The following is a 14,271-nucleotide window of genomic DNA, read 5'->3' on the forward strand; positions in this document are numbered from 1 at the left end:
AAATAAGATGATATAAGGACAAATACAAAGTACTTAATTTAGGAAGGAACGATCAATTGCAAAACTCAAAATTGGAAATGACTGATTAGGAAGGAATTCTCCAGAAAAGGATCTATGGATTATAGTGGATCATAAATTACACCTGAGTTATCAATGTAATACTGTTGCAAACAACACCACCACATCATTCTGTATATATTAGCTGGAGTGTTGTAAATAGGACACGAGAAGTAATTTTTCCACTCTAGTCAGCACTGATAAGGCTTCAACTGGAGTAGTGTGTCCAGTTCTGGGCACAACACTTCAGAAAAGATGTTGACAAATTGGAGAAAAATCATTTTTGTTAATCTCTTCTGGTCTAAAAGTTTAGAAAATATGTCCTACCAGGAAAGACTGAAAAAATTGGGTTTGTTAATCTGGGGAAGAGAAAACTGAGTTGGGTCACAATAAATTTTCACGTCTGTAAAAGGCTGTTATAAAAAAGAGGGCAATAAATGTTCAGTGAATAAGGTGAGGAAAGGACAATAGTTGTATCTTAAATTGCACCTAGAGAGATTAAAGTTAGACATTAGGAAAAGCTTCCTAACTGTCAGGGTAGTTAAGCACTGGAACAACTTACTCAGAGAGGTTGTGGAATCTCCCTCATTGAAGATTTTTGAGAACAGACTAAGACCTATCAGGGATGGTCTAGATAATATTTAGTCCTGAGGTGTGCAGGAGACTGGACTAGATGACCTCTCAAGGTCCCTTCCAGTCCTACATTTCTATGATTCTCTTTGGAGTGGAGTGGGGGGGGGGGTGTTTTGTGTTTTAGAGCTAAAACAAACAGTAGTGGAGTTCTAGAGAGGAAGAACTTCCTCCAGCAGATGGGCTTCTTATTCTTCTCTCTCAGTCCTTCTCCCCTACTTCCCCTTCTCCACTCACCCAAAAAATACACTTAAAGAAGAGGGGAGAGAGGCTTCCGAGGAAGTGAGCTGAGCTGCCTAGGAACCATTAGTTGATTTCGAGGTGTGTAGGGGAGGGAAGTAACTCTGATCTCCCTTAGAACGGTTTTATTCTCACATAATACAGTTAATGCAGCAGAATTACTTCTGTGTTGCCTTTTACAAGTGGGATTATTTTAAATCCAGAATCAGTACAGTTACCACCATATCCTCCTCCATGTCCCTCCTCAAAACTCACTTCTTCCACAATGCGTATAGTGAAGTGCCATCCAATAATAGCTAGATAGGTGGTGAGTTATGATAACTGCTACAGCTAGAGGTACGTTGTGCCCTTCTTGAGTCTAAACAAAGAGCATAAATGGAGTTGCCTATGCCTCCCTTTGAATATTTAGTCAGTTATTACAAGAGGGTTGGTTGTGTCATGTTGTTTAATGAGTTTATTGTATTGCTTTGGATGTTAAATTATATTTTTGCAATTTGAACAAGCAGACAATGTCATATCCCAGGTGGTGGTGGGTTTTTTTCTTACAACCTGCGTTTATCAATTTCATTGTATCTAATCTAAAACAATTTGAATGTAATCAGTGAAATTAATTACCAGCCTCCCTGGAATGTCTGAATGTACTAAACTCAGGGTATGTCTACACTATGAAATTAGGTCAATTTCTAAAAATCAACTTCTATAAAGCCAATTGTATACGTCCCCACTAAGCACATTTGAGAACAAAAGGGAGACTCTTTCACAGTGACTCTAACAATTCACAGCAGACAGCACATGTGCTTTAGGTACAAGGTCACATTTTGCCTTTTATATTGAGTGCTTGCCAGTATGGTGACACATCACGCATTACTGGGCAACATAATTTTGTTTCCAGGCAGCCATGGTAAGCCAGAGGGTATGTGGGTTTGGCTTCTACTGCCTTGATAAGACGTGGGGATGTTTTCAAACTGCAGCACCCTCCTTTCCCAGAGCATGCAATGCCGGTTGGGCTTGCCATTTAAAAGGAGGGGCTCCAGTTTTTGGGTGGATGTGCAGCACACACCTCCCCCCAATCCTTCCTTGGCCATTTGGGATGATCCCTTCACCCCTCCCACTCCGCGTGGCTATTCTCTGGGATGATCCCTTTTAGCTAAGCACAAACAGCCCAGCATGCTTTTACTGTTACCTTACAAAAATTCCCTTATTTCAACCAGGTGATCATGAATGATATCACTCTTGTGAGGCTAACTCAGAAAGTCATAGATCAAATGTTGCTTGAATGCAACCAAAACCCAGGACCATTCACTGCCATGCTTTGTGCTGCAATGATTCCAGACGACTTGCTACTGGCTTGGCATGGTAAAGTGTCCTACCGTGGAGGACAAAATAAGGGAACCCTCCCCAGAAACCTTCTGCAAAGGCTTTCAGAGTACCTCCAGGAGAGCTTCATGGAGATGTCCCTGGAGGATTCCCTCTCCATTCCCAGACATGTTAATTGACTTTTCCAGAAGCTGTACTGGCCATGAATGAATCCCAAGTTTTCAGGGTAAATCAAACATTAAACACTATTACTTTTAAACCCTGTACTGTAGTTACAAATGTGCACTCACCAGAGGTGCCTTCTCCGGCTTCAGGGTCAGGGATCCTGCCTTGGGAGGGTATTGGCTCCAGAGTGATGAAAAGGTCCTGGCTGCTGGGAAGAACAAATTCACCGCTTGCCTGCTGTGCATTCTCCTCCTCCTCCTCTTCCTCATCCACAAAATCCTCCTCCGTGTTGCGTGAGTCTCCCCCCTTGCAGGTTTCTATGAACAGTGGTGGGGTAGTGGCAGGGTCCCTCCCTAGAATGCCATGCAGCTGATTGTAGAAGCAACATGTCTGGGGCTCTGACCCAGAGTGACCATTTGCCTCCTTTGTCTTTTGGTAGGCTTCCCTGAGCTCCTTGACTTCCACGTAGCACTGCTGTGTGTCCCTGTTGTAGTCTCTGTCCATCATGCCCTGTGCGATTTTTGGCATATATATTAGCATTTCTTCTTTTTGATCAGAGTTCTGCCTGCACAGATTCTTCTCCCCATACAGCAATCAGATCCAGTGTCTCCCATTCGTTCCAGGCTGGAGCTTGTTTGCGATTCTGGGGGGACTGCATGATCACCTGTGCTGCTGAGCTCGCCATGTTGACCAAACAGGAAATGAAATTCAAAAGTTCACGGCACTTTTCCTGTGTACCTGGCTAGTGCATGGGAGTTGAAAGTGCTGTCCAAAGCTGTCGCATTGGAGCACTCTGGGATAGCTCCCAGAGGCCAATAATGTCGAATTGTGTCCGCACTTCCCCAAATTCAACCCAGCGAGGCCAATTTTAGCTACTCTCCTTGCCAGGAAGGATTACAGAAGTTGATTTTAAGAGCCCTTTAGGCCGACAGAATGGGGTTGCTTGTGCAGAAGCGTTCATTATAAAATAGACCTAAAGCGGCTAAATTCGACCTAATTCTGTAGTGTAGTCCACGGCTTAGACACTATCACAAGATATACTTGGAGAAAGTATAGCTGATGTGCCCAGTATTAATTGTGAGAGCAACGAAAACCCTATTGAATTACAAAGGTTAGTCAGACTTGACTACTCTTTACTGAAAGTGATTTTTTTAATTATGTTTTTTAATTTGCAGTATATACTGTACTGGATACACAGAGCCGCTGTTCTCTCCTTTTGGTAAACAAACTTTATTCCCAGTGACTTACCTAACAGTTGCATTAAACTTGCTTTTAGAAGACAAGATTCAGTGAAGTTCTCTCTCTAATAATAAGACACTACATGTCAGTCTGTTAAACAGAACGCAGTCTCTCTCTTTATTTAGAAAAAAGCAGCTTTAAGGCATGCATTAAGAATTCTGTCAGGCCTGCTATTGATTTTAGGAAAAAATTGTACCACTTTGCAACAAAGATATGATAAAATAATATATAAAACTTTCCAGACCACTTTTGTTAAATCTTCAATAAATTAATACTTTTCAATTCGCTCAGCTTCAAAGCTCTTGCTATGTAGGCTACACAAGAGGGGAGAAGGAAAACTTCCAAGACATCTGTGAAGCCAATACAATCAAATAATTCTTGGTCTGCTGAGCTGAACCCAACCTTAAATATACCCGTTCTTACATACAGGGCCACTAACTATCACCAGTTTCCTGAGTGGTGACCATGTCTCCATATCTCCCCTGTACTGTCATTGAATCTTTGTCCATTGTTAGTCTTCCCAGATGCTGATCTCAGTTAAACCGGGATAAATCTGCAGTAATCCACTGATTTTTTTTTAATGGCATTACTATGATTTGCACTAGTATAATGGATATCAGAAACTATCTGATGTATTCTGCTAAGAATCCTGATATAGGCTCAAAAGGTCTAACACCATTGACATGAAAAAGATGAATATATAATATTGTAACAGACCCACAAGGCATTCTAACCCTCACAATCTCATCTGCCTCAACTCATGAAGAATCCAGTAACTTGAGTACTTGTAACATGAAAAACTCCCATGACAGCCTTGTTATAACTATTTTGACTGTGCTGCTTTTATGCAGTGGAAAAAAAATGAAGGTACTGAGTCTTTCAAATCTCTCTAGAAGATCTAGGTATCAAAAAAGATCAATTTAACCTGTTAATCTAAAAAATGTATTTTAAATCACTTTTGTCCTGTCTTGTTTGCGTATGAACAGTATATCTGTCTTAACCCATCACAAAACTCCTGAGTTTAATTCAAACTATAGCAATCTCCTGTTCAACCAATAATTGTTTCAACATGCAGGTTTGTTCTAGTAAGAAAATAATGTGGGAGGCCAGATATTAAATTTGTTTGTGTAGTAGACATCCTTATCTATAAATAATACAAACAAAATTTAGTTGTATTTTCCTTAGCTGTCTTTGTTTGTGCTTCTAGCTTCTTCAGATGAGGATCTATGCTTCTGCATTGACCTTCCCACTTATTTACCATGCAAATCTCCGTGAGGCCATAACAATATATTTGCCCCCAAGTACATACAACTCCTGAACTCACATTGCTATTACTTTTCTTCCTTTTGTATACATATGCTTTAATTTCTTTGAATTTATTTCCCTTCATGTTACTAACTAACAATCCAAGAAATAGGCTAATTCCTTTCAACTGTAAGTACATAACATGCATTTTCATTGTACATCTTCTCATAATACTCCTGTTCTTCCCAGCCTAATTGTCATTCTCTATGTACTTATTTCTCCTGGCAGTCCCTCAGTACTTTAAACTCCTTATCAGTGCCACCTACCCTTTCTACAGGGACACTTACTAATTATCTGTGTAGACCCCATCTAGTCTGAAGTGCTTTCTAATTCCTCACAGCTCTGAAAGCCTATCCCATCTATTCCATGCCTCAAGCTAAGTTTCAGTCTTATATTTTACCATGTCTGGGGTTGAAAGGCACACACTGTATTTCCAGTCCTACCATATCTCAATGTTCATCTAGGTGGAAGACATCTTGAGATGCAGTTACATAGATAATCTGTCTATTCCTCTTGCACATATCTTCACTAATCTTCCATAAAAAAAGAGATTGTAATTATCCTTCTGTTGCTAGAATAGAAAAGTAAGTTGCCCGTTGAACTTGGCTTTTTAGGTATAATATATATTGAAAAGCAATGTAAACATTTAAAAAAAACTTTCAATCAACAGAACAAACCAATACCACTCCAGAGGGAAGTATTGGGGCAGTCTGTTCCTTAATGGTGATAAATGTGTTGAGTTGAGCTCCATCAGATGAGAATATATATGCCTCAGCTACAACAAAATACTTCTGGTTACTTTATCTGAATTGCTGTAAGGGTACCACAATAAAAAACAAAAATTACTGTCACATTGTGGTGCAGGCAACAGCAGCAAGCACAGAGAAGCATTTATGGTTACAATAGTAGCAAGAGCTTTATTAGGAATAATCCAGAAGTGATAAAGGCAGCAGCACTACCACTGGTGGAGTAAGATCCATTATGTTAACTTTTTAAGTGCCTGTCAGCATATCTCCCCTCAATTCAGAATCACTTCTATTGAAAAGCCAATGAGGTCTCACATGTAACTTTCACTGTAGGCCAGGGTAGATTATCTGAATCTACAAGACTGCGAAGAGGATTCAACTGGCTCTTAAAATACTTCCTCTCTCATTAGGTTTGGTCTTTTCCTTCATGTTAGAATTGACCATTTTTTTTTATTAATGATATGGATGATGGGATAGATTGCACCCTTAGCAAGTTTTCAGATGTCACTAAGCTGGGGAGGGAAGGTAGATACACTGGAGGGTAGGAATAGGGTCCAGAGTGCCCTAGAAAAAAATGGAGGATTGGGTCAAAAGAAATCTGATGAGGTTCAACAAGGACAAGTACAGAGTCCTGCACTTAGGAAGGAGGAATCCCATGTACCACTACAGGCTGGGGACCAACTGGCTAAGCAGCAGTTCTGCTGAAAAGGACCTGGAGATTACAGTGGATGACATATGAGTCACCAGTGTGCCCTTATTCCCAAGAAGGCTAACAGCATTTTGGGCTGCATTAGTAGGAGCATTGCCAGCAGATCAAGGGAAGAGCTTAGTCCCCTCTATTGGGTACTGGTGAGGCCTCATCTGGAGTATTGCATCCAGTTTGGGGTCCCCCACTAAAGAAAAGATGTGGAAAAATTGGAGAGAGTCCAGCAGAGGACAACAGAAATGATCAGGGGGCTGGGGCACATGACTTACGAGGAGATGCTGAGGGAACTGGGCTTGTTTAGTCTGCAGAAGAGAAGAGTGAAGAGGGATTTGATAGCAGCCTTCAACTACCTGAAGTGGGGTTCCAAAGAGGATGGAGCTAGGCTGTTCTCAGTGGTGGCAGATGACAGAACAAGTCAGAAACAGTCTCAAGTTGCAGTGGGAGAGGTCTAGGTTGGATATTAGGAAAAACTATTTCACTAGGAGGGTGGTGAAGCACTGGAATGGGTTACCTAGGAAGGTGGTGGGATCTCCATCCTTAGAGGTTTTTAAGACCCAGCTTGACAAGGCCCTGGATGGGATGATTTAGTTGGTGTTGGCCCTGCTTTGAGCAGGGGGTTGGAAAGATGACCTCCTGAGGTCGCTTCCAATCCTAATCGTCTATGATTTTTTTCTTGTTCAGTTTGATGCTAAACTGCCCTTTTTTCTCTCTCTTTTTCCCTTTGAATTTAGTCTTATCCTTCCTCTTCTCCTTGACTCTGGATTGATCCTTTCATTTTTCTTGCGCTTTGTTTTTTCCTCTCTTTTTATTCTTTCCACAGTCCCTACCCCAAGACCCTCCTAGGCAGCTGATTTTTGTTTGTTTGGTTTGGGTTTTTTTTGCCCAATATGGCCATTCAGAACTTGTGGCCACAGAACATGGCCTATCACAAAGTGTATCACAGGTGGCTTTAAAGCTGATTACAGCCTTGAATTTGGACCACATGAAGCCTGGGTCTGTAAAAAGGAAGCCCATCCCTCCTAACTTCACTAATCACATCTGCAAGATATTCAGTGAGCTGGATGTTTTTAGACTTCAAGTGGAAGCAGAACTTTGCTAGCAGACTCCAATTTGCTAATGAGCTAGCTTTGTTTTTACTTCCAGAAGTTCTATTTCTGAGTCTTTCAGATCTCAGAAATTTCCTGCTGAATCCTCTACAAAGTTATGATTATAATACTCAGTAATCTGCTCATCTCTGAAAAGTTGCCTCCTGCCCATGTACCTGTTATGTTTTAGTAACAAGCAGCACAGCTTTAAACAGGTTTAAAGAGACAGGTGGAATGTAACTGACATCCCAAATGTCTTGGCTTAATTTGCCTCCTGGAGAAAGAGATGGGAGTAGCTGGGATTGAAACAATACAGAAGAAAATGAGAGTTAGTGCTTAGCTAGTCAGATGGTTGGGCCTTATTGAGGCCCAGATAGTAAACTAAGTCTTATGAGATCCAGTAATTGAAAAAAATAACTGTATGTTCATGATTCAGTACAGAATTCTTTTGTACTTTGCTGTTCCTGTGATTACACAGCATCAAGGAGTGAAATCATTCAGAGTAAATCATAAGAAAACAGTCAAGCTTGCTCTCTCATATCATTCCTGACAGATCAGAAAGAGTTAAGAGCAGATAGTTATCATGATTTTAATTATGCTAGTTAAGCTTTGAGGTATGCCCCAAAGGAGAGCTCTGCTACTGGCCCCAGAAAGGTTAGACCTAAAAGTCAACAACAGGAAAATATCAACTGCCACAAAGAAATGACGTCTTATTTTCAAGAAGTCAAGACCACTTGGGACTTTGACACCTAGAACTGTACCCAGCAGCAAACAACAAACTATTATAATGATTTGAGAAGAGGCATTATCTGCTAATGGCAACTTGCCCATCTCAAGAGGTGACCTTGAGCCAATTAGATATGCAATTAAAGAATTATCCCTATAATATCAGTGTTTCCCACTGAATTTAATGGACTATTGTAATGGGATCCACTCATTGCTAGAGCACTTCTTCCTGGATGCTCTGAGAATTAGCTCCTGCCAGGGCCAACACCTCCTTCTATTGCTTGCTCATACACCTTGCCCTCTCCAGTGTCTTCAGCAGTATTCCCATTCACTTCTCAGATTTTGCCACTTCCCCAGTGGCTGGTAGGGAACCTAGGCCCACCTTCTCCTCTGGGTTCCAACTCAGGGACCTCTAATCAGCAGCCAAAGTCTGCAATGTCCTCCCTTGCTGGTGTTTCCCTAAGTCTTTTCCTCCTCCACCCTTCTGGATAAACCCTTCTTTCAGGGCCTGGATCTACTAGGGTTTCTACTCTTGCTTACTTGCTTCACTCTGGGCCATGTGTACATCCCCCTCCCTATAGCTCTTATTTGCTGCCAATTTCCTTGATTTATAGTAGCCCCACCTGCTCCTTTTCAGTTGGGCTGGTCATCAATCTGGTGTTACTTAGGTCACCTGATTCCTGTCAGGGGTAGCTTATCCACTTAATTGGCTCTTTCTCAGCCTTATTTAGTCTTTTGGAGCTAGTGGGGGGGGGAACACCCTATCACAGCCATTCATGGGTAATACCCCATGTATCAGCTTCAAAATTTAAGAGTGAGGCTTTTTAATTTGTTTTTCTCTATTCAGAATTGCTACCGGTGAAGCTTATTATCTTAACACAAATAAGTTTCAGTAACAAAAAAGAGCCACAGAGTGTCCTAGTGATCTTCCCAGAATTCATATTTCTTGGCAAAAGAAGAATTGCTTGGAGGGGTTGAACAAAAGGCTTGATGGAATCTGGGAATAGTAAGCCAAGATGGTTTGGGCAAGGCAGTATTTGAGCCAGGTTGTTTAGTCTTTGAAAGGTCACTATAAATCATTGTTCAGTAGATGTTTCTCTTGTTTAGGCAGTATTGCTCTTACTGGTTGAGAGTCAAGTGATCATGGAGCTGATTTTTCACTTTCAGCCTGAGCATGCATAAATTGGAGTACACAGCTGAACAGACAGTTTGCTGAATTGACACTTGCCTATGCATTTGAACCGTTATGACACATGCCTGGACAAGTGATGGGTTTACACAGGAGAATTCTATCACCTGAACATGCAAAGGTTAGTGCATCAAAAGTGTGTGCAGTATGGGTGTGTGCTCTCAGAGTAGCAGAAGCATAAGTGTGTGAACCTGTGAATTCTGACCAGTCCCAGGGAATTTGACAAAAAAATTATTAAAACCACTTTGCTTTCTGGCTAGCCTCCAAATTCTATAGCTCCAAATGTCATCAAGTTACTTGTCCCAAATCAGGACAAAGTCAAAATCTCAAATTTTCATGATCTGAAAATCCAAAAAAAAATTTACAACTGGGTCAAGTGAAATATTTTGTTTCTATTTTAACCTTTTTGGTTTTTTATTTACATTCTTTACTACATGTTAAAATTTCTAAAGTAAAAGTAATTTTGACTTGAAAAATAGAGCTTTCATTTCCCAGAAGTCCAACAGGAGGCGTCAATAATTTTGAAACTTTTCAACTTTTTTAAATTGGAAATTTGTCAAAATCAGTCCTTTTCCATGAGCAGTTTCAGTTTTGACTAATTAGAATTTTCTGATTTGGGAACAAAAAAATCCTGATAAACTCCAATTAGAATGGCATTAGATTTGTTTTAACATTTTATCCTATAAAAGTTTTCCACTTTGTCCTGGGATGCAGTGCCTCTTTTTCATATAAAATCTTGCCCAGCCTATATTTTATAGTGAAAGTGGGTTTTTTTGTTTGTTTGTTTTGTTTTTTAAAATAATATCTATCCAGTCATCTTCAGTGGTTAAAACGAAGTATGTTTTGTCAGCTTATTACTCCATGTTACAATCAAAAGAATGATGTGACAAGTGAAAGACAAAATATAGGGTTCAACAAACCTTCCTACTGGGACTTACTTTAAGATTGTCATGTAACTGAGTGATTGTAACATTTCTTCAAGTATAATCAAGAATATTAACATTATCTTTAAAAGTAGGACGCCACTTAACTTTAACTGTAGGTTTTGATGATAGATGAGGAAATGTGATTGCTTCCATCAACTCTATCACTAAATTATCCAACACTGTAATCTCCATTATTAATATTAAAAGACACAAAGAATTAGCCTTAAGACTTGTGTATAGTAGGAATGGTTCACCTAGCAAATGAAGACACATTTCAGGGTCTTGATTCAACCCATCTCCTATAATACTTTCCTCCCAAGAATAATAGCTACTTCTCTTTTTCTGGGTTCCCTTTGCATTATAAAGGGATACATTTAGCAGGTGCTCTTCTCCTCCTCTTTCCCCCCACCTATCCCCAATGGGATAAGACTACCATTCCATGGAAATCTTACATTTCAAGGGCCTTCTGCATGTGGTGACTGAGATACCAGTAGAGTTAGTTGTAGAATTTTTCTACTAAACTTTTTTTATCCAAAAATGTCAATTCACTTAAACCAAAATCTTTTGTGCAAATGTTAGTTTTGATGAAAATTTTGTCAAAGTTTTCACAGGTCAACAATAGAATATCAAATAAGGCAGAGTGGGGACTTAAACCTGGTTTTCCCACATCATAGTGAGTTTCCCAGCCACACTGGCCATTGGTATTCTTGGAAGAATGGTGCTCATGTGCTGTTTTTAAATGTCAGAATGTCTGAGATTCCATATTTGTTTTCATTTTACATCTGAACAAACACCAATATTTTTATTAAATGGAATTCTTGTTTTCTTAACAGCCCTAATCAGGAGAGGCTGAAGAAACAAGATGGAATAATTTATTGAACAGAGGCCTGGTCTACACTACGCGTTTATACCGATTTTAGCAGCGCTAAACCGATTGAATGCTGCACCCGTCCACACAACGAGGCCCTTTATATCGATATAAAGGGCTCTTTAAACTGGTTTCTGTACTCCTTCCCAATGAGAAGAGTAGCGCTGAAATTGGTATTACCATATCGGATTAGGGTTAATATGGCCGCAAATCGACGGTATTGGCCTCCGGGCAGTATCCCACAGTGCACCATTGTGACCGCTCTGGACAGCAATCTGAACTTGGATGCACTGGCCAGGTAGACAGGAAAAGCCCCGTGAACTTTTGAATTTCATTTCCTGTTTGCCCAGTGTGGAGCTCTGATCAGCACGGGTGGCGATGCAGTCCCAAATCCAAAAAGAGCTCCAGCATGGACCATAAGGGAGATACTGGATCTGATTGCTGTATGTGGAGGCAAATCTGTTCTATCAGAGCTCCATTCCAGAAGATGAAATGCCAAAGCATTTGAAAAAAATCTCCAGACAGAGGCCACAGTAGGGACTCAGCATAGTGCTGCGTGACAAGCGTAATGGAAAGCCAAAGAATCAAATGGAAACTCATGGAGGGATGGAGGGGTACTGAGGACTCCAGCTATCCCACAGTCCCCGCAGTCTCCGAAAAGCATTTGCATTATTGGCTGAGCTCCAAATGCCTGTAGGGTCAAACACATTGTCTGGGATGGTTCAGGGTATAGCTCGTCAATTTACCTCCCTCCATCCCCCCGTGAAAGAAAAGGGAAAAAAATCATTTCTTGGCTTTTTTTTATATGTCACCCTATGTCTACTGCATGCTGCTGGTAGATGCGATGCTGCGGCACTGAACAGCAGCACCTTCACCCCTCCCCTCCCCTCCCCGGTGGCAGACGGTACAATATGACTGCTATCTACCGTGAGTGCTCCTGGCTGGCCTCAGGTGAGGTCGGCTGGGGGCGCCTGGGTAAAAATAGGAATGACTCCCGTAGATGGTACAGAACGGCTGGTAACTATCATCATAGCAACTGGGGGCTGAGCTCCATCAGCCTCCTCCTTTTATGTCTAAAGAAAAGATTCTGTACTGCCTGGACTATCATAGCAGCGGGATGCTGGGCTCCTCTCCCCCGCACCATTTAATGTCCTACCTGGACTATCATAGCAGCTGGAGGCTGCCTCCCCCTCATTTTATCTCACTAACAAGTCACTGTTTCTTATTCCTGCATTCTTTATTACTTCATCACACAAATGGGGGGGGACACTGCAACAGTAGCCCAGGATGGTTGTGGGATCAGGGAAGCAACGGGTGGGGTTGTTGCAGGGGCACCCCCTAGAATGGCATGCAGCTCATCATTTCTGCGGGATCTGACACGGAGCGACTGTGCTCTCTAGTACACTGGTTCACTAGCACACTTGCCCCATATTCTAGGCAGGACTGACTCTATTTTTAGATACAACATAAAGGAAGGGGGGGTCATTCCCATTTTTGTCTTTGCGCCCTCAGCCAACCTCAGCCAGGAGCACTCATGATAGCAGCAGACGGTACAGAGTGACTGATAACCATCATCTCATCGCCAATTTACAATGGCATGGCAGATGGTACGGAACAACTGATAACCGTCTCTGCTATCCTGCAAAGGCAAATGAATGCTGCTGTGTAGCGCTGCAGTACCGCCTCTGTCAGTGGCACCCAGTACACATATGGTGACAGTGAAAAAAGGCAAAACAGGCTCCATGGTTGCCATGCTATGGCGTCTGCCAGGGCAATCCAGGGAAAAAAGGGCGCAAAATGATTGTCTGCCGTTGCTTTCACGGATGAAGGAATGAGTGACAATATTTACCCAGAATCACCTGCGACACTATTTTTGCACCATCATGCATTGGGATCTCAACCCAGAATTCCAATGGGTGGGGGAGACTGCGGGAACTATGGGATAGCTACGGCATAGCTACCCACAGTGCAAGGCTCCAGAAATCGATGCTAGCCTCGGACCATGGACGCACACCACCGAATTAATGTGCTTAGTGTGGCCGCGTGCACTCGACTTTATACAATCTGTTTTACAAAATCGGTTTATGTAAAATTGGAATAATCCCGTAGTGTAGACATACCCAGAGTTCTGCAAAAGTTGTCCGATAGACATGATATTCATTTTTTTTTAGTTCATGCACATCTACTTCTACTTTCTTTATGAACTTTGAAAGTTATGGAAGACTATACATTGAGATTACCACTGTAGCTCACCAGTGCAAATGTATTCTTCTGTTTCGTGATCTCTTGCACAAAAACATCAGAAGTAATGATATTGGAAGACAAATGCGGGCAATCCATTACCATTTATGTCCTGCTAAGGCAACTCAAATAACTTTAAAAACATTTAATAAACATTAGACACTTACTAACAAAATAGAAACCTTCATTTTAAATTAACTTCATATCCTTCTGCTAATAAAATTTAATTAGTCTAAACCATTATTAGCCCTTAAAGTACATTGCAAATTAAAATTTCATCAAGATCTTGCTTATATGCTTGAAGCTGCTAGAAATAAGAATTTTAGCAATTAAATTAAACGTTAGATCCATATGTCAAATATTCATATCAGTGTTTCAGTGGTTGCATATTTGCCTGGGGTTATTTTTCTGCATGTAACTCCTCTGAAAGCTCATAATGTGGCCATCAAATAAATTAAAAAGTGACTTTGTAAAAATTGCACCTTTTTCCTGAGCAGCACTACTCCCTGTGTGTATTCAGCTTTACATCCGCTTTTTTACAAGAACTAAGGCCAAGATTTAAACAAAACCACCACAAATAGGTGTCTTAGTCACTCAAGTCCTTATTTAGGTATCTATATAAGTGTCCTGATTTTCAAAATTACTGAACACTCAGCAATTCCCATTGAACTGCACCAAATAAATTTTACTACTACGTATTTCTGTTAGAACTGCAGAGCCCCCAAAAGGTACAGGATGAATCTTATTTCTTCTTGTGCATCAACAGAATTGTTTACCATGTTCTATTTACTCAATCAGTTACAATTGTGCAAGCTCACTGAGATGGGGTTG

Source organism: Gopherus flavomarginatus, chromosome 3 (genome assembly GCF_025201925.1).
Source record: "Gopherus flavomarginatus isolate rGopFla2 chromosome 3, rGopFla2.mat.asm, whole genome shotgun sequence".
NCBI lineage: Eukaryota > Metazoa > Chordata > Testudines > Testudinidae > Gopherus > Gopherus flavomarginatus.